Genomic DNA, 16,600 nt, shown 5'->3' with positions numbered 1-16,600 from the left:
CACAGATTATGTTTGCTGTCTGTTACCATGGAGACACATAGGTCTGCAAAGGAGCTGTAGACTTAAAACAATAGAAGATTTTAAATTTGCTTGATTTTTAGTTTTAGATTGGAACACTAAAACAATGTTTGCACAGGTGCAATTATCCTTTAAGGTGCTTGGGGCCATTGTCTCTTCATTTTCCCAACATAGCAGTGTAAAAGAATAATACTTTTCTAATCTGGATGGGAGATAGGCTTAAATATGACACCCATAAATAGTATATGGTTCCAAAAAACACATGAAAAATACAATTTAGGCCAGTACAGCATTAATGTATGCATGTTCATAAAACGGCATCATTTCCAAGCAGAATTCCTTAAATTTCAAATTGGAAAAACAGAGAATCGGGAAATCCAGATCAGCTAGTAGACCAAGGGTTGTTGTTGCATTTTCCTTCGAGGGAAGTACAAAAATGCGCTTGTTGCAAAAAAACAAACAAAAAAACAACGACAATCTATTCTATACTTTCTCTGAAAAGCCAGTCGGCCATTTCTGTGTGATATTAGATGCTTCTGTTAATTCTCTGTATTTAAGCCAGAGATATACAGACATGTAGATGGCCTGAGTTCCTAGAAACGAATTTCATTAGCGCTTCTGAGAATGGCATTGTTGGATAATTGACATGTTAGCAAACCCCATAGAGCATCATTAATAATGATTTTTCTTTTTAACACCTGCTAGATTATCTGCAAGAGTAGGCATGATAAAAATTTAGCCTCACGTCTGCTGGTTACATGTGAACCAAACCTAATAATCCCATCTGAGAAATGGCATGAGACATGAAAGCATATTTGTGCCAGTTGTCTTATCAGAGACAAACCTCTTATGATGAATCTATTTGATTCACTGTTTGATATGTCAGATTGACTGATCCCCATGAGACAATGATACTGCAACATGTAAAAATGGCAGCATTTTGCCTCCGTACATGCAGTACGTCTGTAAGATTAAACAAAAGTATAATAAATTATATGTTCAATTGGCATCGTAGACTTAGTCAGGTCTGATTCAAGTAGCAAATGCCGCTTACTTATATTTCCTGGAAGCTTTAAACACTGTGGCAGTTGAGAGACTGTCACATGCATTGGAAAGGCTGGAATGTGTGACTGAAGCAAGAAGACGGGTGATAAATGTGCCCATGCTTAGCACAACAACACATAAGTGCCTAGCACGCCAAAATATGCCAGACTTCTGATTTATAACCGCAATCGTAGAGCAGATGGAGTGATGTGTGCTAAAAAATGGCTTACTTAAATAACAATATACTACTGATCTATTATCTTCTTCTGGATGTTTGGGATTGCTGCATCCATTGCAAAGCAGAAGACTGAGCAAAGATCACCAATGAAGAAATTCCTGTGATATTTTGTAATAGCATTTTCTTTCTTTTTTTTCGAGATAGATGATAGATAGATAGATAGATAGATAGATAGATAGATAGATAGATAGATAGATAGATAGATAGATAGATAGATAGATAGATAGATAGATAGATAGATAGATAGATAGATAGATAGATACGTACGTGATAGATAGATAGATACGTGATAGATAGATACGTGATAGATAGATAGATACGAGATAGATAGATAGATAGATAGATAGATAGATAGATAGATAGATAGATAGATAGATAGATAGATAGATAGATAGATAGATAGATAGATAGATAGATAGATAGATAGATAGATAGATACAGTGGAGGAAATAAGTATTTGATCCCTTGCTGATTTTGTAAGTTTGCCCACTGTCAAAGACATGAACAGTCTAGAATTTTTAGGCTAGGTTAATTTTACCAGTGAGAGATAGATTATATAAAAAAAAAAAAGAAAATCACATTGTCAAAATTATATATATTTATTTGCATTGTGCACAGAGAAATAAGTATTTGATCCCTTTGGCAAACAAGACTTAATACTTGGTGGCAAAACCCTTGTTGGCAAGCACAGCAGTCAGACGTTTTTTGTAGTTAATGATGAGGTTTGCACACATGTTTTTTGGCCCACTCCTCTTTGCAGATCATCTGTAAACCATTAAGATTTCGAGGCTGTCACTTGGCAACTCGAATCTTCAGCTCCCTCCATAAGTTTTCGATGGGATTAAGGTCTGGAGACTGGCTAGGCCACTCCATGACCTTAATGTGCTTCTTTTTGAGCCACTCCTTTGTTGCCTTGGCTGTATGTTTCGGGTCATTGTCGTGCTGGAAGACCCAGCCACGAGCCATTTTTAATGTCCTGGTGGAGGGAAGGAGGTTGTCACTCAGGATTTGACGGTACATGGCTCCATCCATTCTCCCATTGATGCGGTGAAGTAGTCCTGTGCCCTTAGCAGAGAAACACCCCCAAAACATAATGTTTCCACCTCCATGCTTGACAGTGGGGATGGTGTTCTTTGGGTCATAGGCAGCATTTCTCTTCCTCCAAACACGGCGAGTTGAGTTAATGCCAATGAGCTCAATTTTTGTCTCATCTGACCACAGCACCTTCTCCCAATCACTCTCAGAATCATCCAGATGTTCATTTGCAAACTTCAGACGGGCCTGTACATGTGCCTTCTTGAGCAGGGGGACCTTGCGGGCACTGCAGGATTTTAATCCATTATGGCGTAATGTGTTACCAATGGTTTTCTTGGGGACTGTGGTCCCAGCTGCCTTGAGATCATTAACAAGTTCCCCCCGTGTAGTTTTCGGCTGAGCTCTCACCTTCCTCAGGATCAAGGATACCCCACGAGGTGAGATTTTGCATGGAGCCCCAGATCGATGTCGATTGACAGTCATTTTGTATATCTTCCATTTTCTTACTATTGCACCAACAGTTGTCTCCTTCTCATCCAGCGTCTTACTTATGGTTTTGTAGCCCATTCCAGGCTTGTGCAGGTCTATGATCTTGTCCCTGACATCCTTAGAAAGCTCTTTGGTCTTGCCCATGTTGTAGAGGTTAGAGTCAGACTGATTAATTGAGTCTGTGGACAGGAGTCTTTTATACAGGTGACCATGTAAGACAGCTGTCTTTAATGCAGGCACCAAGTTGATTTGGAGCGTGTAACTGGTCTGGAGGAGGCTGAACTCTTAATGGTTGGTAGGGGATCAAATACTTATTTCTCTGTGCACAATCCAAATAAATATATATAATTTTGACTATGTGATTTTCTTTATTTTTTTTTATATAATCTATTTCTCACTGGTAAAATTAACCTAGCCTAAAAATTCTAGACTGTTCATGACTTTGACAGTGGGCAAACTTACAAAATCAGCAAGGGATCAAATACTTATTTCCTCCACTGTAGATAGATAGATATATATATAGATAGATACGTGATAGATAGATATACGTGATAGATAGATAGATAGATAGATAGATAGATAGATAGATAGATAGATAGATAGATAGATAGATAGATAGATAGATAGATAGATAGATAGATAGATAGATAGATAGATAGACCAACAGACCAACAGACAGACAGACAGACAGACAGACAGACAGACAGACAGACAGACAGACAGACAGACAGATAGATAGATAGATAGATAGATAGATAGATAGATAGATAGATAGATAGATAGATAGATAGATGATAGATAGATAGATACGTGATTGATGGATAGATAGATAGATAGATAGATAGATAGATAGATAGATAGATAGATAGATAGATAGATAGATAGATAGATAGATAGATAGATAGATAGATAGATAGATAGATGGTAGATAGATAGATAGATAGATAGATAGATAGATAGATAGATAGATAGATAGATAGATAGATAGATAGATAGATAGATAGATAGATAGATGATAGATAGATAGATAGATAGATAGATAGATAGATAGATAGATAGATAGATAGATAGATAGATAGATAGATAGATAGATAGATAGATAGATAGATGGTAGATAGATAGATAGATAGATAGATAGATAGATAGATAGATAGATAGATAGATAGATAGATAGATAGATAGATAGATAGATAGATAGATAGATAGATAGATAGATAGATAGATAGATAGATAGATAGATAGATAGGCTAAATATAAAGATTTCTTAAAGTGTTGATTTACCTTTCGCCACCATTTCACAGTTTACTTAGAAAGTTCAGCTGCTGTATGTCTGTTCAATAAATGTTTAACCATATTTTAGCTCAAGTTACTTCATTTAAAGCAGTGGGACCTAAAAGGGGTCTGCAGAATCACAGTGATCTGTAGGGGATCAGGGGTTATGCAGACTGGTTTCCACTAATGGCGGACACCCGCAGCTGTACAAGGAATGCGGGTATTTACTGCAGGGCTCATATTTTGGTAACGCCTCTGTGTTGTGATCATTTGAGGCCTTTTCCAAAGCAGGGCCCTGCAGTGAATATATATATATATATATATATATATATATATATATATATATATATGTATATATACATATTTAAATGTGCTACATTCTCTGTGCCGCTGTGGGTGTCCGCCATTAGTGAGACATTAGAAGGACATTCTGTAGCATGTTAGTTCATGTTTGTAGGGCAAAAAAAAAAAGGACCATACAAGCGTGCACCGGCTCGCTAATCAACGTCCTTCCCAGGAGCATCAGGCAAGTTTGTGAAAAAAGCATATGTCTGTGATTCTAGGGGCACGTTAATATTTTACCCTATTTGTGCAGTATAGGGGGACCTTGATAATAGCAGGGAAAAGTTAGCTAAATTTAGCTAAGATAGCATTATAAAATGGTCCACATTGTGCTTCACTGTCGTAGTTCCACGGCTATCCTCACTGCCTACTTACTCCTTTAAATGATGAGGCATTGTGCAATTTGAAGACATTTTACCTGGCCACGGTGATCAACAGCAGTGATGTCACTATGGACGATGCAACCAGTGGGGTCTGGTGGCATGTTGTTTATATGGAGAACAGATAAGGGTTCCTCAGTGGGGTCTGGTGGCATGTTGTTTATATGGAGAACAGATAAGGGTTCCTCAGTGGGGTCTGGTGGCATGTTGTTTATATGGAGAACAGATAAGGGTTCCTCAGTGGGGTCTGGTGGCATGTTGTTTATATGGAGAACAGATAAGGGTTCCTCAGTGGGGTCTGGTGGCATGTTGTTTATATGGAGAACAGATAAGGGTTCTTCAGTGGGGTCTCTAACTGGTTTGTGGTTTCCTGGTCTGAATAAGTTTGGAAACCACTGTTTTAGGGAGTACCCCCAGATTGCAGACACCAAAAAGGAAATATTAGGTCATTTAAAGAAACTGCAGTTCCATAACAGATATTATTAGTAATGGAGTTTCTGTCATTAGCAGCAGGACTGATCGGAAAATAGAACGGGCTTTGCTGACAGATACAAAGGTAACTGAGGGAGACTCCTGTGACTAATGGGAGCGATTCTGTTGATAACTGGGAATTCATGTTCATGCAGTTCCTATCATTTCTATAAGGTACCATAAAGCCAAGGTAGCCTTTAAATATCTGGTATGTGTTTCCTGTCATAAACTCCTTTTATATCGATGCACTTGCCTGCCAGTATCATGAAGCCGATTTGTTTGCTGTCTTCTTGTTCATCTTGTTTAACATATCACCTTCAACCCTGAATGAAAGATGATCTCGTGTTTGCATGCTTAAGGTTGCAGCTGGCTGGAAACTTGACAGAGACTTCAAGGTTGGAGAAGTAAGAAAACCCTCGGCAATTAGAATTATGATAGGCAAATGTTTTACATTTCTTACAAAATCACCTACAATGTAGAACTGAATATCACATGTTGATCCCATTTGGATCTGAAAATTACCTTTAAGGTAAAAGAGAATATAATAAAATGTATCTATTTACAGCGTTATCCTGTAGGTTTTTTTTTTTTTTTCTATCGAACCCTTTCTTACTAGGGACCACTGTATTTTGACTGGGCATCATTCAATATATAAGGAGGGCAGTGGAAATGTAAGTATAGTAGGAGTTAGGAAAAGATTTTCCACAGATAGAGATAGGAGATATAAAGAGAATGGAGTAAAAACGGGTTGTCTCAGGAAAGACATTGGTGGCATAGCGCTCGGATAAGCCATCAGTTCCAGGTCCACAGAGGTTAGACCTCTGTGACCCCTACCAATTGTATACCTCCCAACATTTTCATTCCCATTCACAAAAGCCTTTTAAACGCCACCCCGATCAGGCACAGGCCAAAAAACATCCCAAGAACGCCTACTTTTAGGCAAATTTTCATAAACTCCTGGGATGATGTTGCATCCCATATGACCGCTGCAGCCAATCACGGGCTACTTGTCACATGGCCTGCAACGTCATTCAGGAAGGCCGGATTACGCGCAGAGAAGAGGGGGTAAGTATGGTCGTTTATTTTTCTCTGCAGCGTCTTTTTTCCGCAGGAGAAATTCCATTTGAAACACCGCATTACGATGTGGTGCAATTTTTCAGATGGAAGGTGCTGCGGGTTTCAGGTCGGATACGCTGCACAGTTTTTACGCAGTGTATCCAACCCGTGAGAACCCGGCCTAATAGTCCCAGTTCTTAGATTCCAAACCCGAGTTTAACCCTTTGGTGACTGTGGCATGATCAAAGGGGACTCCCCCCCAGCGTATGTGGCCCCCGCCAATCAGACAATTATCACCTATCTTGTGGACAACCTAAAAATGTTATGGCTGCTGAAATGCAGAGGCCAAAAAAGTATCTGGTCATTTGGGCCCAAATCAAATAGACCTGGTCATTAAAGGGTTAATGAACATTTGTTCTCTATAAACTATATACATTTATAGAATGCCCTCAAAGAGTTAGGGCACGGCCAGACGTGGCAGAGTTTTTCCGCTGCAAATGTTGGTGCAGATTTGGGGCAATTACGCAACGAATCTGCACCAACATTTGCACATTTGACAGGTAATTCAGACGTTGCAGAAAAGACAGCGGACTTGCCACAGATTTCAGTTTTTGCATTGCAAAGGCTGAAATCCGCAGTGAAATTCCGCTTCTTCTCCGCAACAGACAGTGCATGCTGCGGAGGGAAAGCCTATGGTCCGCAGTGGAGTTTTCCGCCACGTCTGAACTAACTTACCTTAAAATGTATTGAAACAACTATAAAAAACGGCCGCTGGAGAATTCCACTGCGGACTGTCCACAGCGGAATTCCACAGCAAATCCGCCACATCTGGCCGTGCCCTTAGAGTAGTGGGCACCATATGTGACAACTAAACATCTCCTTTAACCAAGATTGGAGTACTGCGTTTGTCTCTACGCATTCAATTAGTCAAGTATAGAGCACAGTATGTGCGGTGTGAGAAATCCCTGCTTATCTACTGCTGTCAGCAAATCAGCAATACCAAGAGGACTAATTGAGACGCTGATAGTCCAAGAGAAATCAAAAAGAAAGTGATACCCTCAAACTGCATGGCATATTAAACTGTGTGACCAGTAAAAAAAATTGGTGCATCCACAATCTTTAGTGTGAGAATATATTTACAAGGCATAGTTTGCACCCACCAGTTTAATTCCTTAAAGGGGTTTTCTGACCTTTTGAAAAACCTCAGTAAGATACACATACTTGACTTTCAAATCCACCTGACAGTTTCCTGGTGCCCACGGACATGTCATCGATGCTGTCAAGTAAACAGAGACAGTAGTGGTAGGGGATTATAAAGTTGAGTATACGCCTATTTGTTATTTTTACCCATGTGCAACCATTTATACAAAAGGAAAACCTGTTTAAAGACATCAGTCCATAGTTTAGTAAACTCAAATACTTAGGGCTAGTTCACACTGAGGTTTTTTTGGCACTGTTTTTGACGCAGAAACCGCATCGGAAAACGTCCAAAATCGCCTCGCAGACGGAGGCATTTTTTTCCCGCAAGTGTAAAAAAGGTAGTGAAAAAGAAGTGACATGCTCTTTCTTCCAGCGGTTCCGTCTCTGACTTCCCATTGAAATCATTGGGAGGCAGAGAAATTGTTCTTCACAGCGCTGTTTGCTGCCGGTGCTTAATGGACGCGGCTGAAAAACGCTCCAAGGAAAGTGCAGGCAGGGCAAAATCAGATTTTTGTGCCTGCAAAACACCCTGTGTGACCATACCCTTACTTTGGGAGTTACACAGATACACTTTAACCTAAACATTACTTACACAGATTGTAATGTTTGTGAAATTCCAGTACTGCCTAAAGTGGTTGTACCACCTAAATATCCCCTGTCCATATCCACTCAGGAATCCCATCCATAATAGGGGAGAGAACCGATGCGAAGAATAACTTAGACTCTGGAGTACTTATATTCATCTGAAAGGGCACAATGTAATACTACATTTTTGGCTACAGGCAGCTTCCCATGGTAATAACAGCCAGAGGTTTCAGTAGCCTGACTAGTGGCGATCATCTGATCACAGCAGCGGAATCCTTTAGATAGAGGGCCATTTATATGTGATTCTGTGGTAGAATATTACCCTGGTATACTATGAATCAACCATTTAAAGAAAGTATCATTGCAGTGATTTGATGATTTATATGAAAACTTTAGTGAGATATAAAACCTAAATGTTTTGTAACATGGTAAATAATTGTACCTCCTGTACAGAGCATGGCAAACCTAATGATGTTGAGCCTGAAAAGGCAAAAAAGTGAGTGGAATGTAGCCATCGAATGCCTGTTTAGAGTAGTAGTCCTTGTCTGAGGCTCATTCCCTGCAACTTTCTGGATGTAGTAGTAAAAAGGTTTGCACTTTCTGAATTTTCTGTATTTTTGCATGTATTACTTATTTTACTGGTTACAACATTCAATCACAATGGATTCATTTACCTATATTTGACACTGATTTTCATTAAATTGCCTATTAATGTTGAAGGAAAAACAAATATCTGTAAATTGATCTATATTTATTAAAATTATTAAACATCAAATAATTTTCTTCATAACTATTCACAAACTTCAAGTGCCAGTATCCTGGCACCCTCACCGATCAGCAGAAATCCCTGGAGTACCGTGTTCCATTTATTGCAGTAGCATGGTAGTGCCCACTACTGCAGCTCAGCCCATTCCAAGCCAAGTAAATGGGGCTGAGCGGGGTTGAGCTGTAGTACCAGACACAGTTACACTTGTATGGATGTCGCTATGCCAGGTTCTGCAGTGAAGGCGACGTGGCGCTTCAATGTACGATCCTGGAGAACTTCTTTAATGGCCCTTTAAAAGAAATATTCTAAAATAAGGTGCCGGATGTGAATCTAATGTAACATGACTATCGGCAGCTCAATGCCTTCTTAAGTGGAATGTCAAACCAATGCTTTTTAGATTCATATATGTTAGGCTACATTCAAATCTATGTTCGGAGGCTCCGTTAGGAGCCTTTCTCGCAGATTCTGCTAAAAATCCCAGATAAAATAGCACAGCATGATGGTAATTAGACAGAACCCATTAAAGCCAATGGTTTCTGAGGGGCAGCGTTGGTGTCTGTCAGGTAAAGGATCAGTCACAGTATTAATTTACGTTTTTCTGATTCTATGACGGAACAGAACAATGAAACTCCTAAGGCAGATGTAAATATAGCCTAATGTGTTAGGTTTGCTATGAGTTTACAGATGTTTCTTTTTGTAGACATACTGAATAGAATGCATGTGAACTCATGAATATGAGTGTGAAACATTTGCCATATGCTTATGGCGTGGATCAATTGAAAATAGTCCAATAGCACTAACTCTTGTTCAAATTAGAAAGATTATCAAGTATCTCGATGATGATGATGATGATGATGATGATGAAGGTAGAAGAATGAAAAACAATCAGTGCTTGCAAAATGCATTAATTTTATCAATATGGTTAACTCTATTTACTTTTTGTTTAAGGCCTTATTCACACAACAGGGTCCGAGTGTCGGCCGATAAAATCGCCCGTTTTGGGCCGTTTTTCCCGGCCGGTTTGCATCCATTTTGCATCCGTTCCGAGCCAAGCATATCTGGACAGTGACATCAGGGGCAACTCCTGAAGTGGAATCCCCATGTGGCTGGTAATTGCACTTCAGGAAAAGCCCATGTCGTCTGTGTCCATTTATGGACACTGAACGTCGTTACTGGCTTCTCCTGGTGTGGAATCCCCGGTCATAGAGTGTTCGGGGATTCTGCTTCAGGAGTTGCCCCTGATGTCACTGTCCATATATGGACAGAGACATCAAGCGCTCTATCCAGGAGCGGAATCCCCAAACACACGGGGATTCCGCTCCTTCAGGGAGCTAAAGTGGGGCTAGCACATAGCAGAGCAGGTAGATACCTCTCTGCTCTGCTATAGTGGCGTCGCTACAGCAGTAGCAGCGGCAGCAGCTGCTAGTGGTGCCGTCGGCCATGGGAGGTGTCACCGGGCCTGGGCGCTTTTAAAACAAGCAGGGGAAGGGAGCCAGCGCAGCACCCCCTTCTACCTGTTCTACCTGCTGTACACCCCGGCCCTGCCACACAGTAGCCCTGTATAAGGGCACCCCCACATTGTAGAAACTTACCTGCAGCATACAGCACTTCGTCCGAATGGCATAAACTCCTCCTCCTCACATGCACTCTGCGCTGTGAGGAGAGAGCGAGCGACGGTAGACACGGACGTCACTCGGGACACATTCCAGTGATGGCCGTGTATTACCTGGCCCCATAGACATCTATGGGAGCCGGGCGGCCGGGTGAACGGTTGAAAATAGGGCATGTCCCATGTTTTGACGGCCAGGTTTCCCGGCCCATCAAAAAATCGGCTGTGTGAATAGCCCCATTAGGGGTATATTGTTCCTACTGCGGCCGGGTGACGGACGTTTTATGAATGGCCATAACCCGGCCGGGAAACCCTGTCGTGTGAATAAGGGCTAAATGGATTCAGCTTATGTTAAAACTAGATATGTATCCACATGTCCCGAGGCCTCATGCACATTACATGTATTACAGCTGCATAAAACCTTGAAGTTGTAAGGAACCATAATACGGCACCAATAGACTGCTATGGGACCCTTCTGTATCTCCTTATGCCTCCAATTTCATATGGAGACATACAGTTTTCTTTAGTCAGAATTCCATATGAATCTGGCAAAAAATTTGGCAATTTTCCATTAGGCACAATGTTACGGGGTATTCTCCCCTAGAAGCAACGCATAATACAGGGCTGTACACCGCACTGTTCACATGCACACGTCTACGACTCTATAGTACGGAGCCGCAGGGATTCTGTGTGCCTTAGTACAGCCTCCTGAACATGGCTCTGCCAATTAATGCTCTTTGGCGTTGCAATGATAACTTGCATTCCTTATTGGTTGGAAACCACCACGTCTAATAAATTATTCTTTTAGTTGTGCTGCCCAAAATCACTGAGCAGTTGTCTTAGAACTGTATAACATAGTTTCAATGGTTTTCTCTGCATATTAATTCTTTTTGCAGAGTATTTATGAAGATAATAGAAACGATTGAATACATTACTAAATATATTATGTTTTTCTAGTAATATTTCATGCATTAAAAAACAATAGATAACAAAAATAGATATACATAAGCCAGCTCACAGTTTTAAAGGGGTCATATTTCAGTAAATGACATAACAGACGGATGGATTTCACTACTGAACCAAGAAGCAATGGTAGCCATATCGATGGTAGGCTTAGATGCTTTCGGGAGTATATTTTATTCTCACCCTCAACTTTTTACATTAGAAGCTCCAGTAGGGAGTGAACTCTCTTTACCATTAACAGTATAAGAACTTGATATATCATGGATCCAAGGCTCGCTTTCCCAAACCATGGCATCAATCATGGGGAGTATCACTTTCCTGACTGTTATCATTAAAACGCGGTATTGCATGTGATGTGTGTATAAACCATGTGTGTGTCTGTGAATTCCCCCTCTTGGTAAAATACTGCCACTGTGGACTGTTTGTTAAAAAGCATCACGATTGATGACATCATATCACTCTTAAAAGTGTTTAGGAGACTAGGCTTATGGTGACTCCTTATAAGACTGATCTCTATAGTAGGGGTGGGGAATGTCTGGCCCATGGGCCGTATAAGGCCCGCGAGATCATTTGATCTGGCCCGACGTCATTCAGACCGTGCTGCCAAGTATGGCGGAAGTCTGAGTGAGGCCGGTGAGTGCTGGCCCGGGAGTGGACCAGCCCAGTTAGATCAGGTGACTGGACTGGTCCAGTCCCGGGCCGGCACGCACTGACCTCCTCACTCAGACCGCCGCATACTCATTCACTAGTAGTGAATGACAGTACTTGGCTCCATCTGCCCTCCTTTTGCTCCTGGCCTAAAATTTAGCAACTTAGCTGAGGCCTAAATGTAGAAATTTAACTATAGTGTAGACATAGGACCTGTCCTAAACGCATGAAGTGAGGTCAGGTGACTTAAAGGGGTTTTCCCATCAAGGACATTTATGATATATCCACAGGATATACAGCAGACAAAAAATGGCGACAGCACACTGTGAACACTAATGTAACCTAAATCGCTAAATATAAATAAATATGCATTACATGCTAAATCTTATAACCTTACAATAGGGAGGTTCTTGGTGCACATCTTGATCAAAAAGTGTTTGCCCACCTGCCACGACAAGGCGTCCTCCATAGGTGGGGACCTACTCTGCACATACACCCAGAACTGGGACTAAGCCTACATATAGATATGGGGATGGTAGGAACAAGCATTCAACTAATTAAAATCACCTAAGGCAGAATGGGAGGAGTGCAAGAAGAAACAATGGAGGCAGTCACTATCCCCACATATATGAATCACATAAACAACACAAAAGTTTGAACAGCAAATTCCAACAAAATTATACAAAACGTGTATGCAGGTGTAAGAACACCTGTAACTGCAAATATACAGCAGACGACTGCGCTCCAGACTGACCGACGCAGCTGCAACATCATCAATACCGGCTAACATGACACGCATCACCAAAGAGAAGCAGTTCCAGACATCACGTTAGGGGTGAGTTAATTAAATGTTTGACCAAATATATCAGGGTCATTTTTAAGTTGATAATTTTGTATTGCCCGTGAATGATGTTATAAATACCTAAATCGCCACTGGCAGAAAAAGGGTTCTCCACCTCTGTTCTATAGTCTGTAATTTCTACCTAAAAAGGATGAGGATCACAACAGACTATACTGTATATACTTTTTCAAAGTGTTCCAATAAGGGGAAGTGGCTTATTAAAAAAGGGGTGCGGCTTTCTTGAAAGAGTGTGGCTTAAATACGCAAACGTGCGCCAAAAATTAGCTAGTCTAAATTTAGGCTGTCTAACTGTTAGACAGCATTAGTAAATGTTGGCTAATGTCTTCTGAATGAAAAAGATGCTTTGTCTAGAGAACATACCCAAACTTTTAAATACAATAAGTTTATTTCGAATTAAAAGAATACTCAAACAAAACTGTTACACTGTATTACACCTAGTGTAAGGCCTGAATGGGCGGCGCATGACACAGGGACGCTATCTCTGTTGTTCTTTAAATCCCTGTGTCATGTACAGCCTCTCGGGCCTGCACTAGGCATAACGCAATATTTACATTTTGTCTGGAGTGTTCCTTTAAGAGATTATCTTAATCTGCACAGTTTTTGTCAGCAATATTTGCATGAAACAACTACTCTTTGGTTATCTTTAATTATAATACTTGTATTCTGATTCTCCACTACTGACATATATATCTTATATATCTTTCTAAGCATTTACTTCATATGACTTCATTTATTATGTTGGTACTACAGCAGCAAGAAGTCATAAGGAGCCTGAATTGATGTGACATTTTCTAATAGATGGGTAACTTGATAGATTCGTTTTGTTGGCACCTTTTTATGGGGCATAAATTATTGACCTTTGGTTCAGCCTTTCACTAACATTCCAAAATATCACTTACCGTCGCTGCTTTGGACTTGTATGTTTATTGGTGACACACTTGTCAGAAAATGTGTCCCTTGATGCAGCCTCCCAGTTCAAGGTTAATCTGTTTGTATTGCATTGTACCAATAATAGTACCATAAAAATCTTGGGCACTTGCGGCATGGACGTAAAAACACTGGTAAGTTTTACATACACCCATGTAAGTTTTGGCTGACTTTTCAGTCATGATGTTGGATTCATTCCAGGGAATGAGGGGAAAAGAACATGTGAAGATGCCTGAAAGAAATGAATGTATCTTCTTGTCATACAGCTTCCTGCAGGATATGACATTCTAAATTGCTCTTCTATATGATCTTATCAATGCTATGTACTTCAGGTCTTATCAAGTTATTTCATTTAAATTCCTTGTTTTAGAAAGAGTTTCTACAAACACCAGCAGTTTTTTACATGGGAGTAAGTTTGCATTAAAAAATAATATACCTTGAGGATCGGGCTTGTTCAAGAACGTCCTACATGAAGCTCTCTAGATTATATCATTTATTCATCCTATTTCTGAATATTACATAATTATTTCTAAGCAGTGCCTAATATTATTGCAGGATTTTGCAAGAATTGAATATATTAAAGGATATGTAAACCTTTAAGAGGGTTTTTTTGTAGTTTTGTTTTTTTTAAATAAAAAGGTCAATCAGTGTGATTTGTGTAACTTTATAATTAGTTTTTATTTTTTACTTTTTGAGATACAGCTGTTTTGTATTCTCTATACTGCCCAGCTGTATCGTTCGCTAAATCCTGTTCCCATCAGCTCCGCAGGACTGATTGGTTCAGTGAAAGCGGGTCCTTCGTGTCTCTTTATCATTTAGATGTGATAGCTTACAGGTGTATCCTGCAGACCCGCTGAGACTAAACCCGTCATGTCCGTCAGGTCTTATAAAGAATATAAAGCAGCTGTATCTCAAAAAGTAAGAATCATTTTTAATAAAAACTATTTATAATGTTTCACCAAACACACTGATAGACATTTTTATTAAAATGTGTCCATGGGCTTTACGAAAGTGATGGAGTCATCTCTGCACTTGGGGAGAAGTGTATCATATCTTTTATTTTGAAAATGCTGCATAGCGTTCTCTAATGCCAGAAAAGGTAAACCACATGTAAGTAAACAGATTTACTGTATAAACACAACTTGCTTTGTTTAAAAATAATAAGAATATTCAGTATGATGTTAGTTTTATATCCTCAGATTTTTACATTTGCGGGTAAACATAATCTTATTCTTTATTTTGCATCCTGTACAGTGATTCTATATATAGGAAGACATGTAAATACTTCATAGTCAGAAATACTATTTTCTAAGCTGCAGTATAATACATTAATTTTAGCAATATCAGTAGAGAATGAATATCTTAAAATATTTGGTTTACTGCAGTGTAGATTTGTAAGAGATGGGAATGGAGACCTCAAGCCGTAAAAGATATCCTGCCAGTTATAACTGTCCAGTATGTGGCCTGTCAATAAAGATCAGCGAGGTTTAGTTCAAGATTATCACACAGCGTCTTTGCCTTTCTGAGATATGTACTACTTCCCGGATATGTGGTGATGTGCAGTCTTTATTACAATTATATTAGCATAGTAACGAGCACTACGATAAATTAGCAATATAATGCATCAAAAGGAATTGCAATTAGCTATTTTGACAGGTATAGAGATTGAACTACAAACACAGGAAAATAAAAAAATCGGTTTTGTATGAAAAATTACATATAAATGTTATTAGTCATTTACATATATATGTATATATATATATATATATATACATATATATATACATATATATATATGTGTGTATGTGTGTGTGTGTTAAATATAGTGAAAACATTTTAGTTAATTAATTTTACCTATTACACATTGTTGTCTATGGTGGAAGCGGAACAATTCACCTTAAACTAAATTAATTAAAGGGGCTGAATGAGTTAAGAAAACATGCCTGCTTCCAGAAACAGCACCACTTCTGTCAATGGGCTGTGTCTGGTATTGCAGTTCAACTCCATTCATGGACAAGAGTGGAGCTGTTTCTGTAAGAAAGCAGCCATGTTTTTTTCTAAACTCCTAAAACCTATTTAACAAATGTTCAGGCATATTTCAATATGAATATTCTTACTGTCATAAATCCTTTAAAATATATTTTTCAAACCACACACAGCAAATTGGTATCACAATAATTCATCTATCATCTTGACACAAAACTGTTAACACATTTTCAAATTATCGAAGCAAAATCTCGCACAAATTTATTTTTTGTTAGTTACTTCGGAGTTACATATATTCCTCCCATTGTATACGGAAGTATTTCCAAGAGGGAATGACAGATTTCTAAAACAGAAAACACATTTACTGAAGGCAATATATTCTTCCCTTTGTAGCGGAAATATGTGGTCAAACCATGCCCTGGATGGGTAAAACACCCATTATTATTATTATTATTATTATTATTATTATTATTATTATTATTTCTGTATATGGACCATCACATGCACTTTAGATACAAAAAAAACCTATGGATCCCAGTCTAAATACATCTTATGCTCGATTACCAATCACAAATCCCAGAGAAGACCTTGGCTCTCCTTCAATGACCACCCTGAATACCTCAATAATATTCACCCATATATTGTAATATTGATGTGTTTAGTCTACTTTTATCATTTTGCATGTGATTAATGTATAGGAGAACCATTC

General features: G+C 39.2%; 1 protein-coding gene across 1 annotated transcript in view; it reads left to right on the top strand.

Annotated features, from left to right (window-relative positions):
• MYBPC1 (myosin binding protein C1) overlaps positions 1-16,600 on the top strand; it is a 121,543-nt gene that overhangs the window by 22,843 nt on the left and 82,100 nt on the right. The window lies entirely within an intron of this gene.

Source organism: Rhinoderma darwinii, chromosome 3 (genome assembly GCF_050947455.1).
Source record: "Rhinoderma darwinii isolate aRhiDar2 chromosome 3, aRhiDar2.hap1, whole genome shotgun sequence".
Lineage (NCBI taxonomy): Eukaryota > Metazoa > Chordata > Amphibia > Anura > Rhinodermatidae > Rhinoderma > Rhinoderma darwinii.
Note: the sequence above shows the minus strand (reverse complement) of the source record. Positions and strands in the feature narration are given on the sequence as shown.